Source organism: Rattus norvegicus, chromosome 9, assembly GCF_036323735.1.
Source record: "Rattus norvegicus strain BN/NHsdMcwi chromosome 9, GRCr8, whole genome shotgun sequence".
Lineage (NCBI taxonomy): Eukaryota > Metazoa > Chordata > Mammalia > Rodentia > Muridae > Rattus > Rattus norvegicus.
The window spans coordinates 53,133,781-53,150,144 of NC_086027.1; positions in this window are offsets into that span (position 1 = coordinate 53,133,781).

Genomic DNA, 16,364 nt, shown 5'->3' on the forward strand with positions numbered 1-16,364 from the left:
CGTCATCTGAGGTTGCTTAAGGGTTTTGTATTATTGGACTAGAGAGATGGGTTAGTAGTTAGAGTACATTTTGCTCTTCTAGAGGACCTAAGTTCAGTCTCACGTCAAGTAACTCACAGCTCTAGAGGATCCACTGTTTCGGCCTCCTACTTGGTCAATGTAACCTATGGGAGTCTCAAGATCGGATGACTGCTCCGACATTATTGTTTTTAAAGGACCTGGTGACTCTAGTCAGTGTGTCTGGAAACACGTTTTTGAGCTGTGGAATGAAGTCTGCAGGAGTTTTACAGAGATTGAGTTGAAGTTGTAGATTAAAATGCAGATACTGTTCCAATCCATTTAAGTAATTGACTTAACTCACCTATATAAATTGCCACTAAAATGTTTCAGTGATATTTATGCACAGAAGTCTTACGCGCCTCTGCTAAGTTGCTGAAAGCTTTTCCTATTTGGGGAAATTTAGTAGAGAAATAAAATGGACTATAGATGAAAGAATGAAAAAAATTGGTTTGAGTATATCAACTTTATATATTAGCGATAACTAAATTCACTCTCGTCTAGTAGCTTTTGGAGATTCCGCGTATTTTCTGCATGAACAGTCGCATCATCTGTGATTACAGTCAGTCTTATACTTCCTTCTCAGTCTTGCCTGCTCATCTCTTATTCTTGATTCCCACCCTGACCAGAACCCATAGCACAAGGGCTCACCAGCATTCACCATTAAGCAGTGAAAGACTTCCTGGAGGGCCAGTCACAAGTGGAATGAAGTTCTTTTGTATTCGTACTTGGCTGAGGATTTTTCTGCTATGGTTTGGTAACTGCTATTCAGCCTCTGTTGGGATGAGACTGATTGCTCCCCCCCACCTCAGTGATATGATAAATTGCCTTGGTTGATTATTTTTTCAAATGTTAAAAACAAATGGGACAAGTGACAGTTAAGCATGTCAGTTTTCTTGTTCTTTTTATATATTGCTGGTATTTTTGAGGACTAATTTATTTTTTATTTTTATGTATGAATGTTTTGTACCCTGCAACTTAAATGTATGTCTATGTATCATATCCACGCAGCCCCATGGCGGTCAGAAGATGGCACTGGATCACCTTGGAACTGAGGTTACGAATGGATGTGGACGATAAGAACCAAACCTCTGTCCTCTGTAAGAGCAGAACGTGCTCTTCCCTACAGAACAGTCTCTCCAGCCCACCCTTGCTGGAATTTTGTCAATGAGGGTTTAAAAAATATTTTCATGAAGGATGGTAGTCTTCGATTTTCCTTTTCCGATGTGTCATGCTGGCGTTTGTATTATACTGGCCCATAAATCTGTATAAGATCGACATCACTTTTTCCTTAACGGCTCGACAGAATTCCTCAATGGATAATCTGAGCTTGGGCGATGTTTTGTTTGATTATAAGTTCACGTTGTTGAGTTATAGAGCTAGTCAGATTTCCCATTTGTTTATGTGCTACTCATTTCAAGTTACATTTTCCAGGGCACGTGGACGTTGCACACAGGCTACCAAATTCATCAGCGTGCAGCTCCTTATGGTATGTTTGTCTTCCTTCAGAGCCAGCAGGACGTGCAGTGGCCATGCTTCTGGATGCTTCTTAGATTGTCTCACATCCTTTCTTTATCACGAGTCTTTATAGAAGCCAAGCAAGCTTACAAGCTGGTATTTGTTTTGGTGTGAGAATTAACATGACTGTCATTACCACAGTTCCAGTTTCATTGGCTGCCATTATTGATAGATAGATTGATTGATTCACTTTAACAGTTCTGGGTTTCATGCATGCTAGACAAGTACTCTACCACCGAACTACATGCCCAACCCTTTGCTTTAACCTATTTATCTATTTTATTTTTTGCTTTGAGACAGGCTGTTCCTGAACTTGTTTTGTGGCCCTGGCTGGCCCTGAAGTTTTGATCCCCATTCAGTAGCTGAGCTTGTGGACCTATACCTCCAGGCTTGGCTTATCTCTTAGTATGGTTCTTGGCACTGCAAGCTTAGTTGATGTTAAGCCTTCCTCCTTTTCTATAACTATCAACACTGAACCTACTCATTTGCTCTAAAGCACTGTGTTTGCTAGGATCCCCACAATTTGATACATCAAGGCCTTATCAACACCAACGTAACGTTCTTTCTAATTTCTCTGGTATGTGGGTTATGTGGAAATGTGTCAGATTTGATCTCAAGGTAATTGGGGGTTATTTTGTATTTTTATATTGTACTTAATTCTATTATTATTAGGGAAAATAATTCTAATCCTTTGATATTTGTGGAGTCTTAATAAATATCCCAGCCTGCCTGTGCTTGTAAAATGAAAGTATATCATATAGTCACTGCCAACTCAAGAGAGGTTGATTGATGTTGAAAACCGCTATGCTTGTATTGATTCTTGTCTAGTCCTTTCAGTCTCAGAGAGAAGTGTCCAAGATTCCAACTAAGATCTACATCTTCCAACTCTCTTTGTTCACGTTGCATATTTTGACACCTGCCTTGGAGTTTCTATTGTTGTGGTAAAATACAAAGCAACTTGGGGAGAAAAGGGTTTGTTTCATCTCATAGCCTGTAATCCATCATCCAGGAAAGCTATGAGAGGAACTCAAGACAGGAACCTGGAGGCAAGAACTGAGGCAGAAGCCAGAAGGAATGCTACTTAATGGTTGATCCCTCACCACTTGCCCGTCATGCTTTTGTATAGTACTTGCCCAGGGATGGCACTGCCCACAATGTACTGGGCCCTCCTACATCAATCACTAATTGAGAAAATGAATCATAGGCCAATCTGGTGACAGCATTTTCTCAGCAGACATTTCCCCTTCCTTTATGATTCTATCTATGTCAGGTTGACATAAAACTAACCAGTAATATGTTCTATTATCAAATGCATATATATCCATCAAATATGTCCTTGGTCTCTGGAAATAGCCTGTGATGACTTCTTCATCTGCTGTCCAATGCTCATTCCACGTCCTCTTATTTCTGGTTGCTGGTGCAGTGTCTTCCTTCTCTTTTATCCTACTGTCTTTACCACACAAGAAACTATGTAGCTGCATCTGTTTTATATTAAAGTCTCCATATTTAATTGTTTAGTTTGTATCAAATGAAATTAGGTATACGGGTTGGCTAATTTCATGTTAACTTGACAGACGTTATATTCATCAGAGAGGAGAGAGCCTCAATTGAAAAAAAATGCTTTCACAAAATATGGCTGTATGCAAGCTTATAGAGCATTTTCTTAATTAGTGATTGATGGGGGTTGGCCCAGCCCCTTGTAGAAGGTATACCACCCTAGGCCAACGTCCTGATTGCTATAAGAGAGCTGGCTGAGCATACCATGATGAGCAAGCCAGTTAGCAGCGCCCCTTCATGGTCTCTGCATCTAGAGTCCTGCCCTTCTTCAGTTCTCGCTCCGACTTCCTTCAGTGATGAACAGTGATGTGGAAGTAAAATAAACCCTTTCCTCCTCAGTTTGATTTTTGTCATGGTATTTCATCACAATACTAACCTTAAGTAGGACAGTGTGTGCTGGGATTTAAGCTTATTACGTTGCTGTTTTCACTTGTTCCCAGGGAATTCATCCTCTCTTCACATTCTTGTCTTCTTTGATGCGAATGGAATGTTCCACCCTTGACTATAATTGCTCTTGAACTGTCTCCTACTCTTCTGTTTTTAATTTCAGTGAATAGCATGACACACATTCATGTCTGGCCAGAACTTGTAGAGATCCAATGTCTTAGAAAACTGTGGAGAAGTTGAACAGCATCTTCCATTTGCCCCTCCTTCACAACACCCCTTTCATATATCACATCAGTGAGTTTTGTTTTAAACAGTGTTTTAAGTTCGTAGAGAAAAAAATGTAGTATATTTTTATTTTATTTTGATGCACCCATGCCTTTACGCTTTTGTTGTTCTTCTTTCTTCTCTATGAATATGACACCAGCTTCATGTGGAGTCACTTCTCACCCCACAGGTTACTTCTGCTTTTTTTTTTCCGTGAAAATTTATTAGCAGCAAGCTCCCTCATCTTTCAGTTGTCTGAAATTGTTTTTATTTCACTATGATTTGCAAAAGATGATCTTTGCTGGCTCAGATCTGGGTTCACAGTTTGCATCGTTTTTCTTTTCTCCCGGCCACCGAAGCTTGTGGTGAAGAGCCCACAACATGGGACGTAGCATTGCGGTCTGATGATCCCAAGGTTTACGATTTGCTTTTTTGTTTTCAGCTTTTCAACTCTGTAACTATAGGTCTTATTTTTGCTGGCTTTCTTTTTAAGGTGGTGCTATAATGCCTTATTGACGTAATTTGAACTCCAAGAGGAGTTTTTATGTCAAATTTGAAATACTTTTTCACTGTATCTTAAAATCTGTCTACTATCCCATTTTCTTTCTTCTATCCATTTGAGATCCCAAATACACATACGATAAGGTAGCCTGGTTATATCCCATGGATTATTGCACATCGGCTTCAGCCTTCATCTTTTTGGATTTGTAGATTGGATAATTATTTTCTGTCTATATAATTAGATGTACTTAGATGTACTTTTCAGGTCTAGAGTGTCCTCTTTAATTCTACCAGGCTTAAGTAGAATTTCCCTGCTGAGATTGTTTATCTATTTAATCTCAAAGACCATCCATCCTCTCCTCTCTATTTCTTGAGCATCTGTAGACTAGCAGGTCCAAGTTCCTCACGGCTAAAACAGTATCTGGGTCATCTCAGGCTCATGGCCCGTTTGCTGTTTTTTTGTTCTTGAATGTTGTTCACACTTTACTTTCAGTCATGTGCCTAGTAAACTTTTAAATTTTATGCTAAACATTTTAGGTGATAAATTGTGTGTAGATTCCGTACGTCTTGCTTTGAAGAGTGCTAGTTTTGTTTCAACAAGAAATCAGGTTACTGGTTGATTGTCCTGAACTTGTTGAAACTTAATTTCATGATTTGTTATGGCAAGTCAGAGGCTCTCCTCTTGAGTTAGAGCGAGTCCTACCATCCCTGGCAAAGTGTTTAATTCTAAGGTGTAGACTTTCTAGGATCTCAGTGGAAAACTCCAGGTCTTTATCAAACCCTTCTAATTTGTTACGGTTTCTTACTACAGTTTGGATACTGGTCTGTTAAAGGCTTGTTCCTCAGCTGGATCCAAATCCTGGGAATTAATTGGATCGTGGACTAATGATAATTCTTGTCCACACACAGAAGGAGGGATGACATAGCATGTGCATGTGAAAGAAATAAAAGCAGAAAGTCACCACACTGGTTTATACTGGCTCATGGTCCTTCTATGGTCTCTTTGTCTTTCCAGGCTTAGTGACATCAGTTCCACCAGTCAAGTTCGAGAGAAACAAAAATTGATAGCTAGGAGGAGGTGGGAGGAGGAACTTTATTCAAGCTGACCGTCCAAAGATGTCATCCTGGACACAGTGAAGACAGCCGTTTGATAATTGTCCCCAGCATTTTATCATAATTGATAATTGTTCTCCAGCATTTTACTATGTGATCTCCTTTGGTAGTGCTATTTGGAGGTAAGTACTTCACTGGAAGTGGGCTTTGAGAGTTTAGAGACTCAGGATGTGAACTCTTAGCTTCCTGCTCAGGCTGCCAGGCTGCCCGCGTGGACTCTTAGCCCTCTGGAACTTAGGCCCAATAAATTCTTCCTTCTACAATTTGTTTTGGTCAAGGTGTTTTAGCAGAAGTCACAGATACACTGGCCCTGCATTGCTGCTTTCGCTCTTGCAACCTTTATATGCACTGTTCTTCTAAATTACAAGCCTGTATTCTACAGTTAATTCTCTCTTTCATCTCTAGTGGATGTTAGGTCCCTGGAGTTAGTTGTTAATCATTGCGGCTCTAATGTCAGCTGCTCTTGCAGGCAGGTGTACCCAACTGTAATTTTCCTGGAGGCTGTATGGAGATACAGTGAGCCCTTAACCAAAGTCTATGGAGCACTATTGTTTAACTCCGTCTGACCGCCCAGAAAACCAACTCATAGCCAAGAAAGTTTCCACTTACAATGACACTAGTGAGAGAAGAAAGAAAGAAAGAAAGAAAGAAAGAAAGAAAGAAAGAAAGGAAGGAAGAAAGAAAGAAGAGAAAAGACTATCAGGAAAAGGTGGCACATTACTTTAGAACCAAACAGTTGTGCCTTGCTTAGCAGGAGAAATGTGGACAACTGATTTGCACTCACACAAATGTATGAGGGCAAAGTCAGTCTCAACATATGCAGCCTCCTCGTGTAATCACGAGACACTATAAAAGCAAGGCACTGAGACTGCAGCTGAGGCAACATGACACTCTGTGACAAGGAGAAAGAGCTCACTGTGAAATAACAATAAAAATATGGGCAGTAAATATATGAACAGTGGTTGTCATGGACTAATGGCTAAGTATCATGACTTCATATAATTATATGCTGTACTGTCTCCTCACAGGTCTATAGCCAAGACAAGAAATGTGACCACACCAGAATGGTCAGAAACACATAAAGGGTGTGTTCTGCTGTGTCTTTGAATGGCTATGACATTGATAAGCAACATAATTTCTTTGGCTCATTACTGTCTTCCAGGACTACAGCTGTATATGTGTGTGTCACCCCTGAGGGGGAGCCTCCTTATATTGTACGAGTGTGTTTTCTGGCTGACTCAATTCTAAACACTCTTTGTGTCTCCTGCCAGTAAAACAGCCTAAGACAAGGTTTCGAGCTGTCACGAAGTGCCGGCTCTGCTCAACTCCATCTGAGCCCTTCCCTTTTGATACAGAGTCTTAGACCCTATTTGTCTTCAGAGACTCCCTCTCCAAGTCTTCTGTCTGCCATGCAAAACCAAGCTGGTCCTAGGTAGAGAATAGACTACGAAGCATTGCTTAGTTAAGAGAGGACTTAGTTTGAAGGCCAGGCAGAGTCAAAATGAAAACAGACCTAGTAGGCTTGAGAGGTAAGGTTTTATGGACACAGAGGGAATTCAAAATGGGAAACAGTAGATGTGATAAAGTCTGCGCACGTTGCCTCTGGACCAATTCAGGGAAGGAACCTAAGAGAAGGGCTTTAGTGAGGAAGGAGAATTCAGCTTACATTGAATTGAGGTATGGCAAAATAAATGTTCTTTAGAAGCAACATTCCCTCCCTTCAGTTGACAACCACCAAGTATGCCATCCATGTGGTAGGCCACACAGGTCCAAAACTACTTCTTAGGGCAGTCTCCTGCTGCCCTATGACAATGACCTGTCTTCATAGTCACAAATGGTTTCTCAGGCTCCTGTATCACACCCACGGAGCAGAAAGAGAAGAAAGCGAAGGCAAGCAGGGCAAAGGTTTATAGCAACGGAGATGATCTGTATTTATTTTGTGGTCTTCACCATCAGACCTGCCTGTACAGTAAAACTAAAGAAAGGAGAGCCGTGACTAGGCTGCTCTGAACACTGACAGCTTCATTGGGGAAGAAGGAGATCAAGGTTCAACGGGGACCTGGCAGAGTCAGGACCACAATCACCAAGTACTAAAAGTTGACTTTTATATCTTTGTATTTTGAATGTGTGGATTCAACCAACAACTAATCAAGAAAAAAAGTTTGCTGTATCCCCAACATATACAGATTTATTTTTCTATAACTATATTATATACATTATTTCCTAAATAAGACAGTATAAAAACTATTTACATACATAGTACATAGTATGATGTGTGTAGGTTATATGGAAGTATAATGCCATTTTTTATAACAGACTTGAACATCTTGGAATATATCTATATCTATATCTATCTATATCTATATCTATCTATATCTATCTATATCTATATCTCTATATCTATACAATATATAGCTATATATCTTATATATATGTATATATGTATATATCATATATATATGTATATATATATATATCAGCTGCTACCTATGGAGCATCTATCAGGGTCTGGGTGCTCAATGTAAGCTATCCACCTGAAAAAATGCATTATTTATCTTTACAATTATATTTTATTCTTATAATAACAAATTAGATCCAACCTCATTTGTTTCCTATACTGTATTGCTGGAAATGATTTCAAGAGAGAAGGTGACCTTTCCTCCCAACCCTCAGTCCTCTCCTTCCAGACTGGGAGGATGGATACCTGGACCATGGCTGGGAGAAGATAGGACAGCTGTGAGGAGAGAGAACACAGGCTCTGTCCCAACATGGTGAAGACTGTGGGGAAGTTGAGATTGAATGTATTTTCTGTTCTAATGCTGACACAGGAAGAATAGTTGCATCTCTAAGAAGCCAGGGGGCATGTACATTTTGCAGTAGAGAGGAGATAATAAAAATCTGTCTTTCATAGAGTTGGGATGAGTCACTAAGGTGGTCTGAGGAGGATGGACAGGGTCTATGTGCCCGTGTGCGTGGCCCATGTCTCCTCTTTATTGTCCAATCTGTGGCTCCTGTCTAGTTTTCTGTCTCCACATAACATCCCGTGTCCTTTAGGTGCAGTGAGTTCTGAACACACACTTTCCTGCTTCTGCTGCTACTTCACATCACACACTTAATGCTGGTCCCACGATGGCCAAGAATGCAGCATCCTTCACTTGGGCCTGCTCTCATGAACACCTACAGCCTCACTGCGCTGTGTTTACAATGGCCACCAATGTGTGTGATGCCCAGGACTTCTAGGGATGTCAGCATTCACTTTCTGGTCATGTCACACATGCTGTGCAATGAAACATAAACAGGATACTGCCCACAGTGATGGAGAACGATGTTCCTAGGATATACAGCCCGTGCTTTAACCATAGGCACATTTGCAGCTGTGAGATGCTCCTTCCTGCTGTGTGAGGAGATATGGTTTTAATTCATTTATTAAATAGGAACCACTATCAGTAATGTATTAAATCCTGGGCCTGTTTTCCTTGTGTCTCCGAGGCACTTTTGAAGACAGGTTTCATCAACATTAGTTTGCTCTTGACTATTTAAACACCACTTGTTTGCTTTTTAGCCAGCATCAACACAAGTACAAGGGCATTGAACTGTTGATTCTCTGTCCATGCTTCCCGGATCTGATCCAGTACAGCTACTGAAGTCTTCGAGACAGGGCTCCAGGTGGAGCCTTCTAGGGGCACTGCAGCCTTCTGATGATGTACAACATTCCTTGTAATTTCAGCACTACACCCCGAGTAGTACCAACATCCATAAAAGCTAAGAAGATAGCTGGCAATGAGGTGCAGGCCCTGCCATCCTAAGGAAGACCTTGCATGCTTACGTGTCTACTTTCCCTTATCTTTCAGACCTCTCTTGAGGAGACTCTAGTTCTCTGGAGGGAGGAACCCACAACACCTCTCAGTGAGCCACAGCTGCCTCACTCACTTGTAACACCTTTTCTTTGAATGGATCACCCAGTCAGGAATCCTGTTTCTTTCCTCAGCAGTCAGATAAACACAGCTCTGCTTCTTGGGCACTGGGCTCCTCATGCCCAGTGATCAGACAGGCAGGATAGGGTCCATCTAATACCTGAGTTATTCCTACCCTCTGCACCCTGGCCTGTGAGCTCCCGGACATTCACTCCAAGGCCTGTTCTGACTGCCCAAGTCCATCTTGCTCTCCTTCAAAGAAGACCAGAAGTTCCTGCTAGTTAATCCCTCTGGGAACAGCCCCTGTGATGGTTTGTTGGAGGCCACTGTGGGGGTGGACTTGGAGACCCTCATCCTAGCCACCTGAGGTTGCTCAGTCTGTTCCTGGCTTCCTTTGGATGTAGAACTCTCAGCTCCTCCTGTACCATGCCTGCTTGGATGCTGCCATGCTCCCACTTTGATGATAATGGACTGAACCTCTGAACCTGTAAGCCAGCCCCAATTAAACGTTGTCATTTATAAGACTTGCCTTGGTCATGGTGCCTGTACACAGCAATAAAACCCTAAGACAAGCCCCTCAGTCAATGCCTAAAGAGATGAAGTCCATTGTGTAATAAAATGTTGACTATGTCATAAAGTTATTGAATACTAAAAGTGAAAATTATAATGATCATATAGACATGTTTTTACATCATCATAAATCCTAAGGTAAATGATGGAAGTCTGGAGGTATCAACAAAGGATACACACAGCAGGTAAAATTGTGCCTTTGATGTCTTAAAGGAGGATGAGTCCAACAAGGTGATTAGAATCACCAGACAGTTCAAGATTAAATGGAATGATGGAGGGAAATATCACCAGGAAAATAAAATCAGAGTTTTACAGGGAGGGACATGCAGCAGAGAGCAGACCGTCCCATGGTGGGTGTCAGTATGTACAAAGAGTCTAAGTGTAGCTGTCTGGTAGACTTAGAACGCTCAAAGATAATAAAGCAGGTAGGATCTGGTGAGCAAGACATGGGTCCAGACAGGGATTTTTTTTTTCTTATCAAACTCCCAAAGGGAATTTGTCACAGCTTCTGGGATTACTTATAGTGACAAAATAACGCTGTCCCTGGATCCCTTTCTCAAGAAAGCTGGTTGTCGTGTATCCTATATACATTAATATCTTGGACTCATTCTGATATGAAGAGTTAAGTATATAGTCATGTTCCTGGTTGGGTGTTACAATGAGAAGTAGCCTTTGTTAACTTTACTTTTTAATAAATTTATTTATTTATTCACTTTATGCTCCAATATCAGCCCCCCTCCTCTTGGTACCCCCTGACAAAGATCATTCCCCCATTCTACCCTCCCCTTCTCCTCTGGAAAGGGGAATGAGAAGGGGGAGCTCCCCTTTGGCTAACTTTGAAAGCATCATCTTTGTTGGGGTGCGGGGAGGATTGAAGAGGTGAAGTCTGGATCAAGGGCAGCACACACCTCATTTTACAAAGTGACTGTGTCCTCCCCAGAGCCCAGGTGTTGGTACTTAATGGAACAACTAGGTCATAAAGGCTACTCTGTGAAGTCATTCACGTAGCCTTTAGCCTGTACTCAGGGTTGAACTTTCTTGTAATGTAGGGAAATAGTGTTCCTGCCCTTTGAAGAACTCAGCAATGAGATGCCACTTGGAGTAGAACCTGCTTGTGCTGAGGGCTTGGCCTCTCCAGCTTGACAACTTTGAGAAATAAGTTTCTGTTTCTTATAGATTACCTGACCTCAGAGATTTTTCTTATAGCAATGCAAATAGGCATAGGAAACAGGCTTGTGTTTGTGATGAATAAAACAAGAAATGTTATAGTTATAACATTTACCAGTGATGGAAGGATATAGATCCAGTACCTATCTTGGAGACATGGAAGATAGGTGTAGTGTGAGTGTCCATCATTGCTGCCACCAATAATCAAACCTAAAGTGGCAAAGACAGGAACCTTGAAGGAAGTCTATGATCGAGGTGTATTGGTGGCCACGTGAATAGCCACCAACAGAACAACACAACTGTCTCTGAGAGGGGTTGAGGAGCAAAGAGTTGCCTCCAAGAAAGTGCATGAAGTTCTAAGACAGGAGAAGAATGCTGAGAGAGACTTGCTGGGCTCCATCCCTGAGCTCTTCCTGAGCACAGGGCCCTTCTCCAGTGTTTCCTGTCTTTATCCTTTTCTGACCCATGAGGGAGGTGTGACAGATTCACAGTCCCCTATTGGACATTCCCTGCAGCAAGCTATGTCTCAGAATTCAGATTGTGAATTTAAAAATAGAAACATGGTACATATATCACATACTTTCTGAACCCCTAGCAGAAGCTAGTGCAAACTGTGGGCCCTACATAATAGGGTAAAAACATTAATGTAACACCCTCCCTGGGATAAACAGAGAATACAGGGCTCTATGGATCTGGCTAGCTTCTGCCTGAAAACTCTGCTTTAAAGCTCTACGGATTTCAAAAACAGATGAAGGATTAACTAGTTGTAGCCCCATTTTACAGATAGTAAAGTGGAGGTACCTAGAGCTATCAACTACTCAAGGCCACAACAGCAGAGGCAGCAGTTATGAGAGTGTGAGTCTACTAAACTTATAGCTCTTGGTTACAAAGCTATAATTTCAAGCAAATCAAAACAAAAGCAGCCAAAATAACATTCTCAAACATTTCATTAAGTGTCTCCAAACATATTATTACGTCAACTTGTTAGCTGTCCAATTCAATACATATCAAACTTTCAACACACTTGAAAATCATTTATAGAAAACAATTTTAATACACTTGCCAAATCCCCTCACAGGCACTGTGCTCGCTGAGTTACTGGAAGATGTGTAATTTTCCAAGCAGGATTACAAAAATTCATTTTTAATTTTTAGAGCCCAATATGTTGATGCAATAGAACCATCATTGCGTTTTAGTAATTTTGACAAGATATGTTGTTAACAATTTCAAAACTAACTAACTATACCTAAGATCTGTAGATATCGTAAAAACTTCCTTCTTGGGAGGAATTACTGTTTATTAAAAGCCTCTATTTTAACTTGAGACTCCATATGATATTGACATGTTTGGGTTTTTTAAATGATAAACTTTGAAGCGAAGAAAAGAATGGTGAGTGCCCAGGACTGTGGGTGGGAAATGAAAAGTATTGATCAAGGGGACACTCCGGGAGGTGGGACCTCTAAATTCCACAGATCAACTCAACAGTGCAGTGGGCGGCTATTGTCACCATGCTGTCCCACATACATGAAACTGAGGTGAGCAGATCGTAAACATTCCCACCATGGAGACAACCAACAAGAGAAATTAGTAAAGGTGAAGTAACAGCTGGGCCAATGAACTCAAACACTATACCCCATTCTACAGTGCACACAATATGAGCCCCTGTACCCGAAACTCCTGCAATTTCGTCACTATACCTCAAGGGAGGAAGAGGAATGGCTATTAAAGAATTAAGGCCTCGGAAAATGAGCAAACCCCAAATTCCATGTCCTTTATGATGATGCAATTTTAACTGTAACTAGATGATTATGTGATATATTTTCACAAGTACATTTTAACCACCTTATTGAATAATCCACATTAAAAATTGATAAAACTACCTAACATGATTTGTTTGGTCTGTGGGAAAAAATTAGTTTGTTTAGTTGGATGTTTTGGTTTTATTTTCTTTTGTTTCCTTTTTTCGTCAGAAACATCCTAGATACAGTAGTGGCAGAGGCTGTGTTCATGTGTGCTTCCTCATACTACTTTCAAGTCAGTCTTAATATTGGGTGGAGTGTCTCCCAGGAACAGAAAACAAGCTAGTATGCTGCCATTAAATTAATTCTACAAATGCTGTAAAGGTGAAATTAAACTCTTGTTTCCTGGTAGAACACAGGAAACTGCTTCCATGGAATTAGAACTCACTCTTGGTCCCCTAGTATAAGCAAGGGCTGTCATATTGCTCAAAGTGTCTTAAATAATATGAAGTGCACATGCAAAAAGCAATTTAGTGTGTGAAAACATAAAGGTCACTCAAATGTTCACTCAAGACACAAATGTGGGGCTTTCCTGAATATCCTCCCACACTCCGGCCATCAATGACCCAGAAGTACCCTAGTTCTGGCTGAGTCTGCCTCTGCCTCTGCCTTGCCCCTCAAAATTTCCACTGTGCCTTGAATAAAGCCAAATCCTTTCATGTGGTCTACAATTGCTCTAAGAATTTAGCCCTACCCTTAGCTTTGTCTCTGTGTAAGAATGGCCAGTCTTGCACCTTCCCTCAAACTCATACAAATTTGCCATCACTGCCTTGCTGGGGGCTGCCCAGATCCCCATCTCCATCTGAATCAGGTGCTAACCTGGTGTACCCTGACAGTTATACTGCCTCTCCGTGTGTGTGTGTGTATGTGTGTGTGTGTGTGTGTGTGTGTGTGTGTGTGTGTGTGTGTCCTCAAATCTATAGTGTGTATATTGTGGTGCAAACAATTGCATCCATGCTTATGCTGCAGGCCAGCGTCATGGTGGGTGATGGACAGCATGTACTGCAGTGGCCTCGTGAAACCATGATGGATATATCTGTAATGCTGCTCCACTCTAGCGGCATCTTAGCAGGAGGCATTCCTCCACACTGGTGCTGATGCTGGTGAAAGCAAATTGCCTGTGCACCTGCAATTCTGTGCAGAGCATCCTCCTGGAGAATGGCAGCAGATGACAGCTCTGGAGATGTGCTTACTCTCCTGGACCTCGTCTAAGCTCAGTGTGCTCTTCCTAAGTACAAAGCAAACAAAGCCAGATGCTGTGCTGTGCTAACAGCTGCCTCGTACATGTTGTCTCTTGGTTGCATCAGACCATGTCTTAGTCAGGGTTTCTATTCCTACACAAAACTTCATGACCAAGAAGCAAGTTGGGGAGGAAAAGGTGTATTCAGCTTACACTTCCACATTGCTGTGCATCACCAAAGGAAGTCAGGACAGGAACTCACGCAGGGCAGGAATGTGGAGGAAGGAGCTGATGCAGAGGCCATGGAGGCGTGGTACTTACTGGATTTCATCCCGTGCCTTGCTCAGCTTGCTTTCTTATAGAACTCAAGACTATCAGCCCAGGGATGGCCCCACCCACAATGGGCCCTCCCATCCTTGATTACTAATTGAGAAAATGTCTTACAGCTGGATCTTGGAAACATTTCCTCAAGGGAAGCTCCTTTCTCTGTGATAACTCCAACTTGTGTCAAGTTGATACACAAAACCAGCCAGTACAGACCACAGGAAGAATAGATTCGCACCACCTAGATATGGCATTCAAGGTGCAATAAAATAGCTGAGCACTGAGCTTCTCACAACTTGTTCTGCTGTTATGTGGCATGTGACTGTACCAGCAGTAATCATGATGTCATAACTTTTTAACAGATGCAGTTAAACAAGTTCAATTTCTATCGTCATCGTTGTCATCATCATCATTGTCGTCATTTTCATTGTCTTTGGGTTTCATTGATGTGAAGAGACACCATGAATGACCAAAGCAACTCTTATAAAGACAAACTTTTTTAATTGGGGCTGACTTACATTTTCAGGGGTTCAGGCATGGCAGAGTGTAGGCAGACATGGTATTAGAGGAGCCTAAAGTTTGACATTTGATCCAAAGGCAGCCAGGAGGAGGGTCTCTTCTGCACTGGGTGGAGCTTAATCACTAGGAGCCTCAAAACCTACACAGTGACACACTTCCTCCAACAAGGCCACACCTCCTAATAGTGCAACTTCCCATGGGCCAAACATACGCAATCCACCACACATTATTATTGTTGTTGTTGTTGTTGTTGTTGTTGTTATTAGTGGTGGTGGTAGTAGTAGTAGTAGTAGTAGTAGTAGTAGTAGTAGTAGTAGTAGTAAATATTGCTAAGAAGTAGAACAGAGAGCATGGTTTTAGAAATGCAGGCCTGGTGCTAGAGCAGAAGCTGAGAACTTACAGCCGATTCGCAAGCAGGAATTAGCGAACGCTAACTGGGAACGGCTCTTGAAACCTCAAAGCCTAGTGACAAACCTCCTCCAACAAGGTCATACCCCTAATCCTTCCTAAACAGCTCCACCATCTGGGGAGCAAGCACTCAAATGTATAAGTCCATGGGAGGCATTTGCATTCAAAGCACCACAAGGCCTAAACGTGCTCATGATTTGTATGTATGTGTGTCATATGTATATGATTGTGTATGTGATTTGAATGCAAGCTGTCTGTAGATGTGTGTGTACCTATATATTTATGAGTGTGGATGTTTTGTGTATATCCTACATATTTTGTGTATGTGTGTTGGTTATGTGTATTATTTGTGTATGGTGTGTGTGTGTGTGTGTACTGTGTATGTTAAGAGGGACTGAAGGATCCTGTCTCCCATCATGCTTTTGGCTCCAAAACCTTCTAACTCTGACTCAAGGTCACTTCCTTCCTATAGAATGTCTGCTTGCTCTCTTCATGATAATAGGAAATTTCCTATTGTCAGCTTGTTAAGAATATGCCCTCCAGTTTTATTATTTACTACTTTATGTACCTCACCCTGCACTCTCAAAACAGAATGGATGGATGGAGGTGAAATGTAACCATTGTTCACCAACAGTTGCTTTGTTTGTTTGTTCATTTAATGAAAAGGATCATCTCACTTCTAACAAGATACTTGAAAATGATGACTTTGTTGTGCTGTCTCTAAGAGAGAGAGAGAGAGAGAAGAAAGACCTGGTAATTCTCATTCTTTATGTGACTTCATACACAATATACCCAACTCAACATGCTTCTATATTGTATTCTCTGCCTTCACCATGTATTTTCAAAATAAATTTAGATCCATTCTTCTAACACCCCAGAGACCATCTGCAGCTCTGATATTGTGAGTGGTCCCCAGGCCTGCACATAAAAGTGATTTCCTCAGAGACACATTTCCTTCCTCTAGAAGATAATGGGGTAAGTTTTGGCAGGACGAGTTGCCCTTTTCAGGGACCTACTTAGATAGAAACCATCTATTATATATTTAATTGATTCGTGTCAGTATATTTTCACAGTTGTTTTACCTTA